Genomic DNA, 20,823 nt, shown 5'->3' on the forward strand with positions numbered 1-20,823 from the left:
CCTCACCATGGAAAGTGAGGCTGACACTGTAATATGACATGAAGATGTACTGTGGCATGAGATTGTAGTGGTTGGAGAATGGGTGAAATGCTACATTCCTTAAATTAGCATGGTGTGGGTTGTGGAGATGGTCAATCTGTAAGAATCAAAGAGGATGTGTGTTTGTCAGCACCAGAGACCGTGAAACCTAAACACCTGAAACCTGGTATGCCTGCCTAGGAGTGTGCACCTCAGGGTTATTTCATTTTTAAATGCATTAATTCCTCCTTTTTTATTGTGAATATTAACAAAACAGAACAAAAAATACATCGTGAAAAACAAAAACAAAGAAACATTACATATATAGGAATATCACTATTTTTTCCACCAGGTATACTGTTCATTTAAAAGAAAAAGGGACAGAGTTATGCATAGGTTTCAAAAAAAGGGAACCATATATCCATGTATTTATCCACTATCTAACTCCTGCTCAAATGTTGATAGCGTTGTCCGCAATCCACTGCATTATGGGAAATGAGCATTTGTCCAAATGCATTAATTGATTTAAATGTGTCTGTCGGTTTGATGCCCACAGTACCATCTTCAGTCACTTGATAGTTTCCTTAACCAGCACACAGCTTTGCAGTTGACACAGTTGCCAGCTGGGAGGGGCGGGGAGTAGTCCAAGGGACTGGGGGCTTGTCCACATGGGCGCTTTGTGCCTGGATTGCTTCGGAGTGGCGGCAGGTGTTCGACATGACGCAGCCGCCACTCCGATGCAATCCAGGGGCAAAGCCTCAAAGCTCCATGGAGCCTTGTTAAGAAAAAAGAAGAAGAAAAGAAATAAAGGAGGGTTGGAAATCCCAGTAGGGAGGGAGCACCCCGTTCCTACCCCCTTGATTCCCCTACCCTAGCTGTAAATGTGATCCTTCACATTTACAGCTTTTTTTAAAAAAACAACAACCAACCAACCACTCAGTCCCACTTTTTAAATGTATGAGACTTAGATAAATGATAAGAAAAAACTGGATTTGACTGATATATATGAAGAGGGCTAAAAAATCTACCGTAACCTCACCTTTAAATGTTTTTAGTGCAATTGTAGTTGTTTGTATGTATTATATGTGATGTCTGTATAGGTGCTTTTGGAAAAAATAAGAACATTTAAAAAATTTAAAATCTACCCTTCGAAGAGGGGGCGCCGATGCTCCCAGGTGCCCCTGGACTAGCGGCGTTAGTGCCCGCGTTTGCGCTCCTTCCGATGTAGATGGTCGGAAGAAGCTTCAATGCGTCTGTGCCCCGGCTCGTGCCGCTGAGCACAGCATTGGTGACATTGTGAAGATGAGGGCAGAGTTATGCTGCTGCTCCCTTCCCCCCTGCTGTGGGGCAGCCCTCTCTGAGGGGAATGGAGTTGGCAGACTGTCCCTGAGGGGTGCAGCATGGTAGGGGCTGTGCCTAGGGGTACCAGCCGGTGCTGCTTTATTCAGACTGGGCAGGCACCACGTGTCCACCTCTCACAGCTGCATAACTTATGCTAGCAATCGCTGCTGTATCAAACTAAGGGCAGTTCCAACCCGTGGGAAGCTGGGTCCTTTCCCTAGAAATGCGAATACGTTAAGTGGATTACTGGTATTTGAAGGAATAGGCATTACGAGAGATATGACTACTCTGAACGAACGGATCTTAATCGTTGGCTAAAATGGCAGCGGTGGGGATTTTCCCGAGCGATGTGTTCTACTTGGAATTAATTTCTGTAGCTAGGCATTGCATTGCATATCTTTATCTGATTCCTGTAGCATTGCCTGCAGTCGCTTTTAGACCTTTAAGTCAGCCGGATGCTGCAATGTCAAATTTACACTGGGGATAAATCAATAAACGAGTCATACTACCAGAGCTCAAGTTAAACTCCAGTGACCCAGTGCCAGAGTTGTGGATGGAGGGCTGTGAATAGACATCTCTTGCCCATCCAGTACAATTCCTTATTTAGGCATGTGGTTAGGAAACCAAAGTAACTGCAGAATCCTGTGTAACTGGTTCTTTGGAGGCATCTCCCACCCTAGTAGTGAATATAACAGCGTTGACTTCACTTTGGCCAGGGGAATTGTCATCCCTTTGGCAAACATGCCCACCTGATGCCATATCATGGAACAGGACTCACTGCGTGAATTTGGAGTAGCATGCAGTGAACTTCCTCATGGCACCAGCTCCTACCTTTGACATGGATTATGAGGAGGGAAACTTACGGCTTGACATCTTTGACTCAGATCTTGAGTTTTGCTAGACAAGATGGTGAAGGCAGCCTTCCCCAGGCTGGTGCCCTCCAGATGTTTCAGACCACAGCTGCCATCATCCCTGACAATTGGCCATGCTGGCTAGGGCTGATGAGTTGTAGTCCAAAACACCTGGAGGCCAACAGGTTGGTGAAGGTTGGAGAAGGCTCAGCTGCATCAGATATTTGCAGATCACTACGGCGAGAGTAACATTTGGACTGGCTCATAATGCTTCCATTTCAAACAACATTAGCTGTTGTGACTCAAAGGCAAGCAAGGGCATACCTTTAATTGCCCTATGTGTCTATCAAACTGTGGTATTGGGACCCCTCAAGGACAAGCCACAAGATAGTGTGGGGACAGGGGACAAGGGTCCAAGAAAGAAGAATGTTCCTCCTGCCAGAGCAGACTTTTGCCATCACACCCACCAAAACTATGGTGAATGTTCAGAGATGAAGCATGGCGATTGTTTAGAGTAGCTTCTCCCAACCCAATGCTCTCCAGATGTGTTTCCATGCCTCCTATTATGGGCTATACTGCTAGATCAGGAATAACCAGAAATAACATTTGCTTATAGGGGAAAGTAGAAATTGACTTGGGGGGTGGGGGCATCCATGTTCCCAATAGTCTGTTCTTTCTTTTTTCAAGATAATAGTAAAAATGTGAATTGGATCCAACCATGGGTAGCACTTTTTTCCTTTTCTACTTTTGAAAATGGTTATTTAGGTGTAAATGGTGCTATCTCCTTTTTTTCTGCAAGGGCTCCTGTCATCCACTAGCTGGCACTTCTCTGGGCAAGTAGAAGAAAGAGTCCTGTGGCACCTTAAAGAAAGAGTTCCTGTAGCACCCTTTTTGAACTCTTTCAGATGGGGCGGGGGGAAATCACGTTCCCTTATCGTGGCTCTGCTTTCTGCATCTCTTCCACTTTTGCAACAAGCTGTAATTACATGAGGAAGAGAGCAGCGACCACATGGCTTGTAGAGCTCAATGTAGTTTAATGGGACAGCACCCTCTAGTGGAAGTTTTATAGAGCAACTTTGCCTGCACATCGCTGGAAAACCTGACAAATTCAGATTTACCACAGAACAGTAGGGTTTTCTGAGGTTTTACTTTCAGCGTTAGAACGGGAGATGCACAGAAGGCTGAAAGCGGCATTCGAATGACCCACGAACATTCGTGAGCGGCCAGTAACAAGTGTGCTACAAAACACTTGTTTAAAAAAAGCTCTTTCTTTGTGTTTGGAGGCTAACACTGCAAGCCCTCTGGAATTTCGCCTGGCATTTTGATGGGATAAGACCAGACTGCTAATTTGCTTCTTGTTTTATAGACATGCAAGGCATAGAAGACCTGTCCGGGGGCGGGGGGAAGCTGGCAATCCCAGTCTGAATTTGGATGTTGTGCAATAAAGTATTTTACAAAGTCACTAAGTTCTGTTGAATATGCACAGGAAAACACTTGAAATGCTTCCCTCTGCCAGAACTGAGAGCTGTTAGTTTAAACTGACAACTACAGAAATAGCAGGCTGGCTTTGGTACTGCTCTCTCTCTCTCTCTCTCTCTCTCTGATCCTCATGGTAGTGACTGGGCTTGTCAGTGAAATATTACCAGTGGAACTAACAATGAAAACCAACATGCATTTCAGATATGCTGTTCCTTTGATCCTATTATTTCTAATCTGGCAGAGAACAGCAATATGGCATTTAAAGCTTATGGAAAGTGAACCCGTTATCCCAACAGCTGTTTAGGCAGATAAAAGAGGAAAGCAGAAGTAATTAAATTACAATATTAGCCTGGAAATGCACAAACAGAAGTGAACACTCCACCAAGTCTCTTTCAAAGTGAAAGGCTTTGAAATCGAATGAGTTTTCAAAATGTTTGTAAAGCATCTCTAGGGGAACTGGACTCCACAACGACTTTTCTATAAGGGTTTGTCTAACTTGCATAATTGTTGGAGATGTAACGCATCTAATGCTTCTTTAACTCATATGTTTTGGCTATGACCAGTAGTTGCCCACTTTTGGGAGGAGGTCATAATAAGGCTGAACTTTGTATTGAAACCATCTATAATATGGAACAGTGTGCATCTCCTAAATTCCGTACTGGCTTCTTGGAAGTTAACACATGGATCTTTAGAGCCCTTATGACAGCCAAAAGACTTATACTACCACACTGAAAGGACAAATTCACACCTCGTATAATGCAATGGATTGAGGACTTAATAACATTATCAACTTTTGAACCAGTGTTAGATAGACGCAACTTGCAAGTGGATAAATCTATGGATATCTGGTCTGCTTTTCTTTGTATAATTCTTTCCCTTTCTTTTTTGGAACGGTACATATGATGGAAATGATGATAATTTTATTTACACAATGTATGGTGTGTCCCGACCACCATTTCCACGATGTATTTTCTGTTCTGTTTGTTGATATTCACAACAATAAAAAGCATCTCTAGGGGAAGCAAACAGAGGCAAATACACCTCGTTGCTTGCTGTGAGCCATTGCGAAGGCCCCCAAGTAGAGTTTGGATTTCTTTAAATCTTCGCTGTGCATCTTCAACCTGCCTGATGCACACACACCTGCCTGTGCTTAGCTTCATTCTGACCTGCCAGAGAGGTGTGAGGAATCTCAGCCACTGAGTGACTGGTGGAGGACAATTCAGTAAGACACTTCCAGGGGTACACTAGTCAATGAGTCAGAGGCATGAAAACCAGGTACATACATACATATTCAATGCTTCATCCACTCATCCAAAGTTTCCCTTAGAACTCTGAAGATGTTTTGTTTTTAAGTTTCTAGCCCAGAAGGTTGCAGAGAGAGTCCTAAAAATATAACTCTGCACAGCTATGTTTTCATATGACTGCCATAACTGGCCCTTTTATTTAGATTCTTAGCTTTCACCCTACACCATTCCCGCAGCAGCAAAAGCGTGGGTATTTTTTGAAAGCGGGGGCAAAATGACGTCTTCAAGGCAGCCCCCAAGTTTCCTGTAAAAGGTATCGCTATGTCTCTGGAAAGTTGTGTGGATACCAACATTCTCTTCTGCCTAATACGTCTAAGAATTTTTTAAACTTGTTATTATGGATACTGAAATCAAGCTAGAGTATAGGAATGTGATAAAAGCAGCAAAGGCTAGAAGTGCAAAATAGAATCCACAGGACCTATGTAATTATCAAGAAGTGGAATAGAAGAACCAAGGACACTTTACTCACTTGTTCAGGAGCACCAAGCCCAGGGGTCACACTCAACTGGACAGCTAAGTGCACTTTAATCCCGCTGATTTCATTGAGATGAAAGCCTGCACTGAATTACTAATAGGCTTCTTGATGGATATCCATATTTAACACATGCTTCCTGTTCTAGAGTTTCCTCTCCTAAGGAGCAGTATAAACCTTTGTTTTGTTGCTATTATCAGTGGATGGAAACAGACAGCAGTTTTCAAGAACACTCAGAATGTCATGATAAAGTCATTGTTTCCCAATTATTTTATGTCAGAATTCTGCCCAGGGAGACCTCCTCTGAGGAAGAGTAGGGGGCTGTAGAGACACCCCGCCCCACACAGCTTGGGGACTATCTTGATGACGGTGCATTGGCGCCATGAGCCCCCATACTCCCAAGATTTCACTCCTGCGGGGTTGCACCATGTTATCCCCATGCCAAGGAGCAAGCACAGGGTTTATATGGATCATTGGGGGAGCAGGAGCTGCCACCACTGCCTGTTCCTCCGTGGCTTCCCACCACCACCACCTTATTTATTTATTTATTAAACTTATATACCGCTCCCATAGCCAGGGCTCTCTGGGCGGTTTACAGAAACCTTGAGGGATTTCCCCGCATATCGAAGCCAAGGGGATGGAGAACTTCACCCCAACAAAAGGGAGACTCTTCTCCCCACACTGGGGGGGGGGGGGGCGGGCAGCGTGAGGGCATTCTGGAGGGCATTCGGCTCACCAGCCTGCCCCCTCTCCAGGTAGATGGTGACCAATCAGGGGTCGCCACACCTCTGCCTTGTTTCAGAGCAGCGGAAGATGGCGGATGCACCAATCTCACCTCGCTCCAGAGAAAAAAAGTCAGGGTCCATCCCAAACTTTTTTTTACTTTGGAGCTATGGCGGAAAGTCCCAGAATGGCTCTGCAGTGGCTACTGAGTCATATAAGCAACACAGTACCACCGCAGAGCCACCCTGGGGGTCTCCCAACATTTAGACAGCCCCCTGGAAGAAAGCTTTGTAGTTTCAAGGCAGCCTGAGATGCATATTTCAAACCCTGCCTTGAACCTTTCATGTCCTGAGCCTCAAAAGCAAAGGCGGCAGCCCAGAGTTAGTGCTGGAGAGCCTGTCCCCAGGGGGGCTGTCTATACGTGGCCAAAGCCCCACGGTGGCTGCGAATGTGTACTGTGTCAGTTATATGATGCAGCTGCACATTCACAGCCACCGTGGGGCTTTCCCAAGAAGCAGGTTAGAAGAAAAGGTGGGGACTTACCTGACTTTTTTTGGTGGAGAGCTCTTCTGCCATCTGACCTCACTCCATGGCCGATCCTTGGGGTGGTCCTAGTGGAAGGCAACCGCAATTGGTCACCAGGAACCAGGAAGAAGGCAGAGGGGTGACTCCAGTACCCAGATGACTGCCAGAAACCCTGCGCTCCCTCCTTGGCGTCGGGATTACCCAACGCTACCTCAGCTGAGTAATACCGCAGGGTTTGGGGGGTAGGCAGAGCCAGGTCAGTGCCGTGAAGACAGCCCCCATGAATCTCCTCAGGAAAAAGCATCTGTTTGTGAGGAGGGAGACATTAGAGGAGATCCAGCCGCAAACAATGACCCAGCAGATAGCCAGCTAGAGGGGAAACTGGCAGTGAGGATGGAAGTCTCTCTACCTGATATTTTAATTGTGTGGTGTGCAAAGTTTGCCAACTTGGTGCCTTCCAGATGTTTTGGGCTTCAGCTCCCATCAGCCCCAGCTAGTATGGTCAATGGTTACGGATGCTGGGAGTTGTAGTCTAAATCATTTGACGCTACCCAGGTTGGGGGAGGCTGGTGTAGAGTGTAGCAGAGCCCCCTTTTTAAAACAAACAAACAAACTTATGAGTAAGTGTGCATGGCCCCATTTGGATTGGGACCACTGTGCATTGAGAGGAGAGGAATAAATCTCCCTCTCCCCTGTTTGCATCCCAAAATTCCAGCCCTGTTCCCATTGGGACTGGGTTAACTGAACCCTATTCAACTCCTTTGCTCCAGCTTCTGCTTTCACACTGGTGCTGGTCATAGATTTAAAAAATAAGAAAAACAATTACCCTTATGATTTACATGTGCTTCCTAAATATCTTAGCTCTTACCAAAGCTGCAGAGCAATAGAGCATCATGTGCCTTCAGTGTATTCTCTGGAACATGGTGTACATGCTTGTTTCATCATTTGTCCCACAGTCAGCTCCAATCAAACAGATTTTGCAGCACCTACAGAGATAAAAACGGTAATGAGACGAATATGTCTGTCGTTGAGTCCCAACACAGCAGATCTTACAGCATCAGAGTAAGACTAGAGAGATGCAGGCTCAAATCCCCACTTGGCCGCCCAAGAATCTCACTTTGGGCATCTCTCAGGCTAGCCTACTTCACAAGGTTGTTGTGAGGGTAAATGAAGGGTGAGAATCATCACTGTCTTGGAGGAAAGTTGATGCGTGTGTATGTGCTCTGTGGCTTCTGTGATGCCAGCTTAAGCTGTTTGAAAACCAAACCAAACCATTGTCTCTCTCTTTAGGGAGACAAGGGGCATGTCTCCACCAGGGGAAGGGAGGGGGAGGATCTCGCGATATGCTAATTGTGAGATTGTCCCCCTCAGTCCACACGTGGCACGCAGCTTCCAGGGAGGAAGGAGGACGTTACGCCTGCCATTCTTTTTTAGAGAAGATGAGTGCACGAATGCACCAACGCAAAAGTAAGGTTGTTGTTTTTTTTTAAAAAAACAACCCGCTCCCACTCCTCTCCTCCCCTCCCCCCCAATGGGCAGGGAGCGCCTGAAGAGCTCAGTGCCCGGTTTCTGGCTCCTCACATTTACTCATGAGGAGCCAGGACGGCTGCCCACACCTCTCACGGTTTCTGGGTGATCCCGAGACCGTGGAAAATATCAGGCTAAAAGCCATCCCAGTTATCCCAGGGAAATGGAGGGATCATCCCTCCCTGCCCCTGGGATCCCCTGTGCATCGTGTGGATAAGGCATGGTCTAGACATGCCCAAAGACATATTCTACTAGTTGGACCCTGACATAAATGGCTAGTTGTATTTTATTATATGGAGCACAGTGGTCATTCTCAAAGTATGGAATAGGAGTCCCTAGGGCCATGTGAAAAGTCTGTTGCACACAGGAGAACAAACTTCTCCGATTGGAGCTGAAAATCTGATATTAGAAGCTGCCTCTAATGCAGACTCAAAATGGGTCAATCAATCTCAGTGTTTTCACTGACTAATAGCAGCTTTCCAGAGTTGCAGGCAGGGGTCTTTCTTAGCATTTCCTGGCAATGCAAGGGACCTTCTGCAGGCAAAGCACACGTTCTTCCACTGAGCAATGGCCCTTCCCACTCCACCCTTTTAAAACCTTAATTTAAACCACTTGGTAAACGTATGTGGGCAGGTGCAGCGCTTCTTTCTTTTCCCCTTTTGCCCAACTTGCATTCCCGCAGGACAATCTATTTCTAAACCAGAAAGGGAATGTATCATATCATCTATAATATCATAGCCAGTGTAATAAAAACCTGACCTTAGAGAAGACCACATAGTCTACACCGAAACCTCTTGAGTCACACAAGGGTTTTGTGGGTCAACGCGAACAAATGTAATGAAGACCAGACCAGAATTGCAATCTCTCCTCATACTTGGAATGTCATGTAGATCCAATGGAGCCACAACAAACCACGTTTCCCAGGGCTGTTATTATTTGCAGAGTATGAACCAGAAACATGAGATGGGACGTTCTTGGAATGCAGCATAAAAATTCATCATGCTAATGAGGTGTTAGGTTGCCTCACGCTCTTGTATGTCAGCTCCCCATCTCGATTCGAACGTATCCCATCATTTTGGCACATGCATGCTCACCGCTCTGCTTTGTTTTGCCAGGGAACCACTTTTAAAAATAAGACACTACTATGTGGCATGTTACATACGCAGAAACATTCTGCAAAGCCCAAGTGCAAAGCCGTTCTCAAGACAGCCGTAAAGACCTCTCAGGTTAGATCTGCCTCTTTGTGCTTTGCGTTCCCAGAAAGCAGGAGAGTTAGCACATGGAGCTTATTATGCCCACTGTGGCAATGTATCAAGTTTATCTCATTGTATATGGCTAGGCTGTGTAGAATTTCCTTCAGAGGTGAACATCAGAGAATGAAGCAAAACTATTTGTTTCTTAAGGTTTTTTTAAGGTTGTATCCTACACACATAGACCCTCCTACAGCATTTCATGTGCCAGGTATGTACATAAACAAGGAGTAAACAAAAGTGGCCAATATTAAATGTGGTAAGAGATGCTAATATAAACAAAGGAATTTCCTACAGAATATAAGCAATATTGGTTTTTGCTTTTCTCGTGTCTGAACTGAAAGAAGAATGAGCCTGTTTGGGATATACATTTCCCTTAAGAATGGCTCCCCTTTTTTTCCTGTCTCATATTAAAAACATTCATAAGGGATGAATTCCAAACAAAAAGGCATTCCAGAGCATGTCTATACTACAGATTTTAGAGTTCCATCCGACGAGTGTTTTATTGCACGCTTGTTACTGGGCACTCACGGAGTTTGCTCACATGACATCATCTGCCTCCAGCACTCCTTCTGCCCCTTCTGGCCTTCCATGCGCAACAACAAAAAAAACCTCATTAAGTCCGATGTTTTTTGAAGCTTGGAATTGCTGCTCTCTCCTCCTGTGAGCAGGAGAAGCAGCACCATTAAAACAGTGGACTCAATGGGCCTCATGCTCGTTCTGTACTTCCTCTTGTGAAAAGAGGAAGTAACTGAGGAACGAAAACACCGGCGGAGAAGCGAAGGTAGGGAGCATGTTAACTAGGGGTGTGCACGGACCCCCCGCTCCGCTTCACTTGCAGATCCGCCATTTTTCGGAGCGGGTCGCTCCGCCCCGCCCCCGCTCCGCCCACTTCCGCTCCGCTCCGCTCGGAGCTCCGGATCGGATCCGGAGCTCCGTTTTTGCCCCCCCATAGGCTTGCATTGAAAGCTAAAAAAGTAAACAACTTTTTTTCCGTTGAAGTTAGAAACCTCACGTTTGGCACCATGACACCTCATGGGCGTATACACACACACGCCAAGTTTCAAGGCAATCCCATCATCCCCTGATTTTTGGCGAATTTTTGAAAATCGGGCACCCCATTCACACCCCTTGGGATAGCTCCGTCAATTTGCATGTTACAAACCTCAAACTCGGCACCAGGGCAGCTTATCCATGTGTCCACATGCACGCCAAGTTGCAAGCAAATCCCATCATCCCCTGATTTTTGGCGCGGCTCTACCCTCTAACGCACCTCCCATAACCCTAATTCACACCCCTTTAGATAGCTCCGTCAATTTGCACGTTAGAAACCTCAAACTCAGCACCATGATAGCTTATCCACGTGTCCACATGCACGCCAAGTTTCAAGGCAATCCCATCATCCCCTGATTTTTGGGGAATTTATGAAAATCGGGCACCCCATTCACACCCCTTGGGATAGCTCCGTCAATTTGCATGTTAGAAACCTCAAACTCGGCACCAGGAGAGCTTATCCATGTGTCCACATGCACGCCAAGTTGCAAGCAAATCCCATCATCCCCTGATTTTTGGCATGGCTTAACTCACCCCAAATTGTCCCATTCTACAACTACGTCAATTTGCACGTTAGAAACCTCAAACTCAGCACCATGATAGCTTATCCACGTGTCCACATGCACGCCAAGTTTCAAGGCAATCCCATCATCCCCTGATTTTTGGGGAATTTATGAAAATCGGGCACCCCATTCACACCCCTTGGGATAGCTCCGTCAATTTGCATGTTAGAAACCTCAAACTCGGCACCAGGAGAGCTTATCCATGTGTCCACATGCACGCCAAGTTGCAAGCAAATCCCATCATCCCCTGATTTTTGGCGCGGCTTAAACTTTTTAACTCACCCCAAATCAAGTCCCATTCTACAACTACGTCAATTTGCACGTTAGAAACCTATCCTTTGGTCCCATGACAGCTTACCCATGTGTCCCCATGGACACCAAGTTTCAAGGCAATCCCATCATCCCCTGATGTTAGGGGAACTTTTGAAATTTGAACACTCCAGTATGTCAGGGATTTAAAGTTGCAATTGCAGACAGCTCAATGGGGCCAGTTCCAAGGCAATCCCAACATGCCACGAGATAACCCTAAATCTTCTGGCACATTTGAAAAAGGGATTATTGAATTTGATAAAGTCTAAGTGAGCGCAGGAAGGACTTCTCCCCTGAGTCAAAGCAAGACACATACACCATCGCTGCAAGGCGGGAAGGGGAGAATTATTATTATTATTATTATTTATTTATATAGCACCATCAATGGAAAGCAGGCAGGCAGCATGCATTGTAGTGCCGCAAGGATGGCTTGAGCACTAACGCATAGCAAACCAACCCATAAGTGGGCGCAAAGTGAGGCAAAGATGGCTGGTTGTTTCTTTCTAAGCCAGCAGTTACGCCTTGAGGGGCACAGAGGAGGACGATTGGGAGCAAACCAGGCACCAGGCGGGCAGAGAGGCAGGCAGAGTAGGCGAGGAGTCAGTCCTGGCAGATGCCCCACCACAGCAGCACCCCGGGGGAGGCGGGCAGGCAGGCAGGCAGGCTGCGGGCATTTCTGGGGGCACAAGGAAGTGATGGCTGGTTTCTAAGCCAGCATTGCAGTTAGTCACGCATTGCAAACGCAAACCATCCCAGCGAGTCGGTCACCGAGGAGGACAGGCTAGCAGAGGGGCAGGCAGAGTGACATGTCATAGATCTAGTATTGGGGAGGAGTCAGTCCCGGCAGATGCCCCAACACAGTAGCACCCTGGGTGGGCATTGGAAAACGCCATCTTGTGGGTCAATACTTCCCCCACCCCATGTCCTGCAGGGTTGCCTGCCTAACCCTTGTGGGGATGGGAGATGGAGAGCTTAGAGTGGCAGTGCCAGCAGCAGCCTTCGGCTTTCCCCTGGAACCAGTCGCCTTGCCCGCCTCTTTCCCCAGCAAGATCGCCTGGTGCTGCCTATGAAGATGCATCTTCATGCTGCTGGTTCCATAATGCCCTGTCGATGAACCCCTGCTTAGGCTGAGTTTGCAGTGGCGACAGACAGCAAAGCGGGGATCCGCTCCCAACTCAAAGTGGTCCCACACGATGCTTGTCTTTCGTTTCTGTGGTGACACCACCAATTGCCCGCCTGAGCTCTCTGGTGTTGCCACAGAAACAGGGGTGTGGGATGAGACTGGGGAGAGAGCCTCGGCCTGCTGCTGCTCCTCCTCAGCCCCCACATCCTGGAGGCCCACCGCCTCCTCCTCCTCCCCCCCCTCCACTGTGCTGAGGACCTCGTCTAGGTCCATCAGCGGGCTCGTGGGCTGAAAGGAGAATGAAGGAGTTGGGGATACTCCTCCTCCTCTAATGGCACTGCTGCCACGTGCCTCTTGCAAACGGGCACTTTTCCCATTCCCACCCTCAAAAAGAGAACGCCGGGCACAAGTTGCAGAAGAGAGTGGCTCTGCCTGCTGCTTGTCCTGCTTCTGTTTTGGAGCAGTCAGCCAAGGAGTTGCCCGTTTGAGTTTCACAGGAGGAGAGGAAGCCCTGCTGGCAGACTGAGCCTTGCTGCTTTCAGCACGCCTGCTTTCTCTTTTCATGATGACTAACAAAATATTAATACTACTAATACTATGTATAAGGTACTACTAAGAATATGTATAAGAAGAATATAATATGTTTAAATGTAGGGAAATGGGACAAGAACAATAAAATATACTACTACTAATATGTATGAGAATATACTACTAAGAATATCTACAAGAATATAATAATATGTTTTAGAATATTACTAATAAATGTAGGGAAATGGGACAAGAAATGGGACAACCACTACTATAAGAAGAACAAAATATGAATACTACTACTAATATGTATGAGAATGTATACTAATAGACTACTAAGACTATGTCAAAGAATATAATAATAATATGTTTAAGAATAGGGAAATGGTGTGCGTATGCTTTCCCCAAAATGCTCAATCTGTGGCTGCCTGTTGAACTTGACAAAAGCAGCCCACTCCGTCGAAGTTACACAGAGAAGAAAAAGAGAATCCAATTTTTTTGGTATATTTGGTATATAGAAGATAGAAGGAAACACAATCAGGATTTAAGAGAGGGGAGGGGGGAAAAGAACCAACCACTACTATAAGAAGAACAAAATATGAATACTAATATAATATGTATGAGAATATATACTAATGGACTATGTGAAAGAATATAATAAAATATGTTTAAGAATATAAATGTAGGGAAATGGGACAAAAAGTGTGTGTATGCTTTCAAAAGAAAGCTTTCACAAAAGCAGAACAGTCAGGCTTTAATACAGGGAAGGGGGGGGCAACCAACCCAACCACACACTCCAAAATTCAAAAATAAAGTTTATATTAAATCAAAGTAAGGGGAAAACACAGGGCAAACTAAGCTACAAGTCAGAAAGAAGCAAACAAACACACACACGCGCCAAACTAAACCTATATTAAATTAATCTATCTCCAAAGCAGGAGCACTAGCTAAGTAAGTGTTCCCTCCACGAACGCCAACCCACAAAGAGACACAAAACAGAAAGTTCTCAGGGTGGGTCTGCCTTAGTCCCCCCTCCAACGCTGGGATTGGAGGAGGATGCTTTCTGAGGAGATGAATTCTCATCAGGATTGGGAGTTGAATGTGCCTGTCATCGCTTCCAAAAAAATAATAATAATAAAAAAAAAAAACCCAAACCCCGATTTTTAAAAAAATATTGCACGTGAACCACAGCACGCAGAAAGTTGAGAGTGGTCTCAAAATGACCCCCATCCACGACTCTCTGTGCACAAGAATTTTCAGAACGATAGCTTAAACCCCCCCCCAGTTATCCCCGATTCTTTCCCTCAATGCAATCCTATGGGCGAAAAGCCGAAACGCCGTTTGAGCCCTGCGGTTGACCCGATTTTTAAAAAAATATTGCACGTGAACCACAGCACGCAGAAAGTTGAGAGTGGTCTCAAAATGACCCCCATCCACGACTCTCTGTGCACAAGAATTTTCAGAACGATAGCTTAAACCCCCCCCCAGTTATCCCCGATTCTTTCCCTCAATGCAATCCTATGGGCGAAAAGCCGAAACGCAGTTTGAGCCCCGCGGTTGACCCGATTTTTAAAAAAATATTGCACGTGAACCACAGCACGCAGAGAGGTGAGAGTGGTCTCAAAATGACCCCCATCCACGACTCTCTGTGCACAAGAATTTCCAGAACGATAGCTTCAAAAACAACGTAGTTATGCGCGATTATTTGCCGCAATGCAATCCTATGGCGAAATGTTTTCAAGATGGCGACCGGAGCGCTCCGACTGAACTCGGAGCTCCGAAAAATGGTCGCTTCTCTTCGCCTTGCTTCTAGGGGGTCCGCGGTCCGCTCCTACTCCGCCTCTGGGTAAGGCGGAGCAGGCCAATCCGCTACTGCTTCTACGCTCCTAATCGGAGCGGAGCACATCCCTAATGTTAACCCCCCGGTGTGATGGAGCTTTAACTGTGGACCAAAACAGGCATTACTTTAAATATGTATCTAGCAGCTGCGTCGTTTTTCTTTCTTTTCACTTTTACTCTAGAGTAGGTGGGGGCAATTCAGATCAGGTTTCCTAGTGTGTGTGTGTGGTGGTGGGGCTTTTAAGATTCAGATTATGGGCTCTGACTGTAGCTTCTCTAGAATAAAAATGGGGGGGGGACCCCAAAACAGATTTAAAGAAATTGTCTTGGTCCTGTTTAAATAGTGTTTTACTCACCTCAAGACACCCCTCAAAGTGTAGCTAAATATATTAACTCATCAGGGAGGAGAAAAGTATCTCCTATATATATTGGAGAATTGGGAATACTGGTCTAGTACTTTCTAAAAAAATTAGGAGGGGCGTGGACAGTACAATGAATATAATTTATGAAGTAACTCTATTTGTTCCGGCCTTACAACATCTTGTGCAGTGTTTGTTCATCATCATGTCATAAATTGTCCTGTAGAGATATAATATTTTCTGGTGTTAAATCATGATTGCCTGGTGTGTAGCCAACATTTTCTGCTGTATTGCATATTCTTATGCTTAATGGCTAAACTAACAACACTGAACCAAACTATTATCTCATTCTACCATGCAGTAAGAACATAAGAAATGTCATGCTGGATCAGATCAAGGGTCCACCTAGTCCAGCACTTAGTGGCCAACCAGCTGTTGACCAGGGACCCACAAAGCAGGACACGGTGCCACAGCACCCTCCCACCCATGTCCCCCAGCAACTGGTGCATCTAGGTTTACTGCCTCAGAAGCTGGAGGTAGCACCATCCAAATTGGTGGCCATTGCTACATCTTGTGGTAGTAAAGTCCATAGTTTAACTATGTGCTGTCTGAAGAAGTTCTTCCATTTATCTGTCCTGAATCTCCCACCAATCAGCTTCATTGGTCATTATTGTTAGATTGTAAGATTGGTCATTATTGTTATTTCCAGTGCACAGATGAGAAACTGGACCTGAGATTCCCAGTGGCCACCCAAGACGTCCACGATGGAACCGGGATTTGTATTTGCCCATTCAAATCCCAATCAATTAGGTTAACCTCTATAGCGGGAGTGGAGAATATGTGCCCCTCCAGATGTTGGACTGCAAGTCCCATCATCCCTCCCAATTGGCTCTGCTGCCTAGGGCTGATGGGAGTTGCAGTCCACCAACATCTAGAGGGCCACACTTTCCCCACCTTTGCAGTACAGTTTAAGATTGATTATGACAAGTATAATAAATTGACATTTGGGCTTGCAAGCGAGATCAGGACAGTGCTGGGCCTTCACCTGGGCATTGTCAGAAGGGGCATCATGTACAGAACAGGGCTGTGGGGCTGCACCTCTGGCCCCATCACTAACGTCATGCAGCACCACTTGCTCTGTCTCCAACATTCACACATTAGGGATGTTGCACATATATAATAGTGAGCCTGCCTTTTACATTTCACTGGACAGATTTCACATGCAATTGTTGCCGAAAACAGGATGCATTCCTAAATCTAAACTAAAAGTGGGCACTCAGACTCTTCCCAAAGCAACAGCAGCTTAAAATATTAGCAATATACACATTTGGTGGCTGTAGATTTAAGCAATGATAAATAAACCTTTTCTCAGTCCAATTACAAGATGTATCATTTTCTTGGAAAGAAACTGATTTCCCAAAGTTTACTAATAATTTCTTCCCATTTGTCCTAAATATCCTTGACCACCTAACAGACTGTAAGTCAATCTTCGAGTTCAGTGCAAGTGAATACCGGGAAAGAAAAATGGCTTAGACAGTTTATGATCAGCAACTCAAATTACAGCCTTGGGAGCCCAATCCAACACTACACCATTTCATATAAACAGTGTGATAGCATATTTACTAAGTGAGGATTGGTTTTTCATTTCAGTGTGGAAGCCAAGTTAGAAATTGCAAAGATAACTTGGTGGCATCAAATGGACAAAAGTAGATTGAGGTCCTGGCCTTCCCCAGTAAGGCTAATAATTTCCCATTCTCCTCTAAATGGAAAATAATGTTCTAACTTGTGGACTTCATAATTCTCAGTTGGGGGTTGCTTTGCAGGAAAAGTTCAAACAAATGTCACATTTGCTCTGGTTGCCAAGTTTTTTTAATTGGACCTGCTTTTGTGCTCGGAATGGCTAAACCAGTGACACTTTTCCTCATCATTTTATTGCCACACCCAGAAAAGCATTACCTGTTAAAAATGGTTCAAAGCAGTACAAGAGAGAAGGGCGGGGGGACCTGTTCAGATGACACACTAAAGCCATGATTAGGCCACTAACTCTTTTGCAGCAAATGGTTAGTGAATGTTTTTAAACTGTGGTTATGTAGCCATCAGGGTTAGGAATGGTTCACATGATCCAAATGTTTAGCTCAAAATGCTTAACCACTGTGGCTTAGTGTGTTGTCTGAACAGGGTCAGAGAGAGAGAAAAGGTCTGTTCAGACAACACACTAAGCCATGGTTAGGCCACTTATTCTTTTGTAGCAAATGGTTAGTGGTTGTGTTTAAACTGTGGTTATGTAGTCACTAGGGGTGTGTGCTCCGCACCAAAAATCTGGAGGATGACGGACCTCCATAATCATGGTGCAGTGCAGTTAGGAGACTGTTAGGAGCCCCAAATGGATCCGTAGGCATCCCAGGGCTTTTTAGGCAACGTGAGGGCTCGTTTCATGTTGATGGACAACTAACTGAACACTTCCATATTAGGAAGACGCTGTTGCTGAGGGGTGAGGGAGGGGTTGACATCTTTTCAGATTGACATCTGTGGCTAACCAATAGCCACAATCTCCTCCCTGTACTCCCTCCAGTCACAGTGCTGGAGGGAGGAATTGCAAATGATATAAACCATTTTCCTCTGACTTGGAGCTCATTTGTTTGCTAGCTCGTGGAATGAGAAAGAGTCCAAGTTCCACTCCCCATATGTACTTCATCTTCTCTTAAGAGAGCTTTCAGAACTTTCAGAAACTAACCTCCTACAAAGATCAAAGTCCCCCATGTCTGTCGACTTGATAAAATATGTTTAAATTATTGGAGCTGTGTCTGAACTAGAATAAAACTACAACCAATTTTCTTCATGTCTTAAAAACTATTGGCTGAATGGAAGGATTTAGGAAAAATCGTTCACATGAAAATAATTAAAACTGTTCCATGTAAATGAGTTGTCGCAGGAAGTGATGGTGACTGGCAGGCAGTGTAGATCCATACAGTCTCACAATCCAATATTAGGATATGGAAAAGAATCTTGTCCCAAAAGCTGATCTGTATACCGCACTTGGCTGGGCATAAAGTCAAGAGAAGAAGGGGCGATGAGAGAAAAGTTTGCTATTGCTAGTAATAGTATCTCCTGTTTTGAAGACAGGACTCTCTCTCTCTCTCTCTCTCTCTCTCTCTCTCTCTCTCTCTCTCTCTCTCTCTCTCTCTCTCTCTGTTCTTGTCTGATCTCTCATAGGGAGAGCACCCCCTCATCCCATTTCACCCCATTAGAGCGAACTATCAGGGAATGCAGCAGATCTCTATTTTTATAAACTGAAATTGCACAGCAAAGTAAAGGATAAAAGATCCTGCACAGTTTTGGATGTGTGTGTGTGTGTAGGGGGTGGAATGGTTTGAGGGGGACTTTTTTAAAAAAATATCCTAAAAACCAAGGGATGAAGGAATCTGCTTCCAACTTGGCATGGCTAAGTCCCTACTTAAGAGCTAACAGGATAGCAAGTTTTATCTCTTTATCTTTAAAAATGACAGTCATTTGTTAAAAATAATATTTTTAAAACCTCAAACTTTTTAAAAAATTCCTAAAAATCAAGCGATGAAGGGATAAACTTCAAACTTGGCATGACTAAATCCCTACTAAAGAGCTCTCATGGTGCCAAGTTCATCTCTTTACCGTTAAAAATGACAGAGTGTAAGCATTTTGGTTTCCCATAGGCTATAATAGGGTGGTTCTCCAAAAATGAATGTTTCTCTGCCAGTAATCCAACGGGGCAGAGAGACAGAGCCACTCCGGAAATCAGAGCAGAGAATCACCTCATTGGAGCACCACTCCGATTTTAGGAGCGGAGTAGACCCACTTGCACACCCCTAGTAGCCACAATGATTAGAAATTGGTTAGGAATTGTTCATACGGCATGCGTGTCACATGACACACTCAGTCATAATGTTTAATCATCGTGGCTTAGCATGTCTTCTAAACAGGGTCACTAAAGGACCGGGGGGGGGGGGAAGTAGGATGACTATATGAAGAGAACAGGGCTCCTGTATCTTTAACAGTTCTATAGAAAAGAAAATTTCAGCTGTCATTTGTATGCATGCAGCACCTGATGAAATTCCCTCCTCATCACAACAGTTAAAGCTGCAGGAGCCCTGCCCTCTTTTCTATCTGGTCATATGGGCACCCTACTGGTTTCCAAACATGCATTTTTCCAGAAGGTTTAGTTTCTGGGTGCAGAACCTCTAAATTCTAATAAGTATTTCTAAATTTGCAGCTATACATATTAATTAGCACATGCAAATCACTGTCTTCTTTTGCCCTCTGTTTTGGTAATGCATTTCCTCTTTTTTGGTGATTGATAAGTGGCTGCCCTAACCCCAGGAGGGCTGGTAACTGGCTTGGTTTTGTTGATTAAGGGCATAACCTTATGCATGTTTAGACAGAAAACATCCTACAACTCTCAGCATCCTCCAGCCAGCATGGCTGGCAGAGGAATGCTGGGAAATGTAGGACTTTTTTGACACATTTTCAGAATCTGAGCCAAGACTTTCAGGTTTAAGGGTCCAAGAGTTTCAAGGTGGTCCACACAGACCGGAAGCATGCCAAAGGCAATGTGTTGATAGTCCAGGCAAGGTTCCAAGGCAACACAGCAGACAAGGGGCAGGCAGGCAGGTGGTAGATCAGAGTTAGTCCAGGAAGGTGTCTTCAAGGCGCTGGGTTGGTGCCGCCTCCCTCTCTTAAACCCTGCGCTTTCCCTCCCCCAGGGTGGCTTTGGGTAATCCTGACGCTAAGGTGGGAGTGTGGAGTTTCTGGAGACCGGAGCCACCCTTGTTCTCTTCCTGGTGGAAAGCGACCAATCACAGGTCACCTTCCACCAGGCACTGCCTGGGCACGTCTCCGCCGTGATTCTGGAGCAAGGCTTTGGGGCTGTCTTGATGCCATCTTGCATATCCTTGCCTCGCTCCAGAGAAAAATGTCGAGGTAAGTCAATGACTATTTTTCTGCAGCATCGGCAGAAAGCCCCGGGGTGGGTGTGCAACTGCTGTGGCAACGTATAATTGACATCACGCCACTGTACACCACCCCCGGGGCTTTCTGAGTGTTTAGACAGCCTCCCATTCATAGGTCCCAAGGTCCCAAGGCAACACACCAGACAAGGGCCAGGCGAAAGAAGAATCAGAGTTCAGTCTAGAAGTATTCATGCCAGGAATCCGTCAAGAAAGCCTCCACCTCTGCGGCAGAGTCCTTGTCCTCCACAAATGATGCCCTCATAGCAGTCACCTTTGAGGACCCGGGCTCCTCCTGGTCTACTGACAGATTGCTGGGCTCTCCTGGGCAGGTAGTTCCTGGTCTTCCAGCTTTTCCTCTTTCCTCCCCTGCCTGCCCCACCATGATCCTGCACAAAGAGGAGGAAGAGTACACTTGCTCTACTAATTACTTAGTTAGTTCTACTCCTTCCCATAACTCCACCCCCATCCCATTTGTCCATTTGTCTCTAACCACATGATGCTGGACACAATAGTCCTTCTAGGAATTATGGGAAAGGTGCCCAATGTGATTAGGAAAGACAGCAGGAGACGCTTCAGA

The sequence above is a fragment of the Elgaria multicarinata genome, chromosome 5 (genome assembly GCF_023053635.1).
Source record: "Elgaria multicarinata webbii isolate HBS135686 ecotype San Diego chromosome 5, rElgMul1.1.pri, whole genome shotgun sequence".
In the NCBI taxonomy this organism is placed as follows: domain Eukaryota; kingdom Metazoa; phylum Chordata; class Lepidosauria; order Squamata; family Anguidae; genus Elgaria; species Elgaria multicarinata.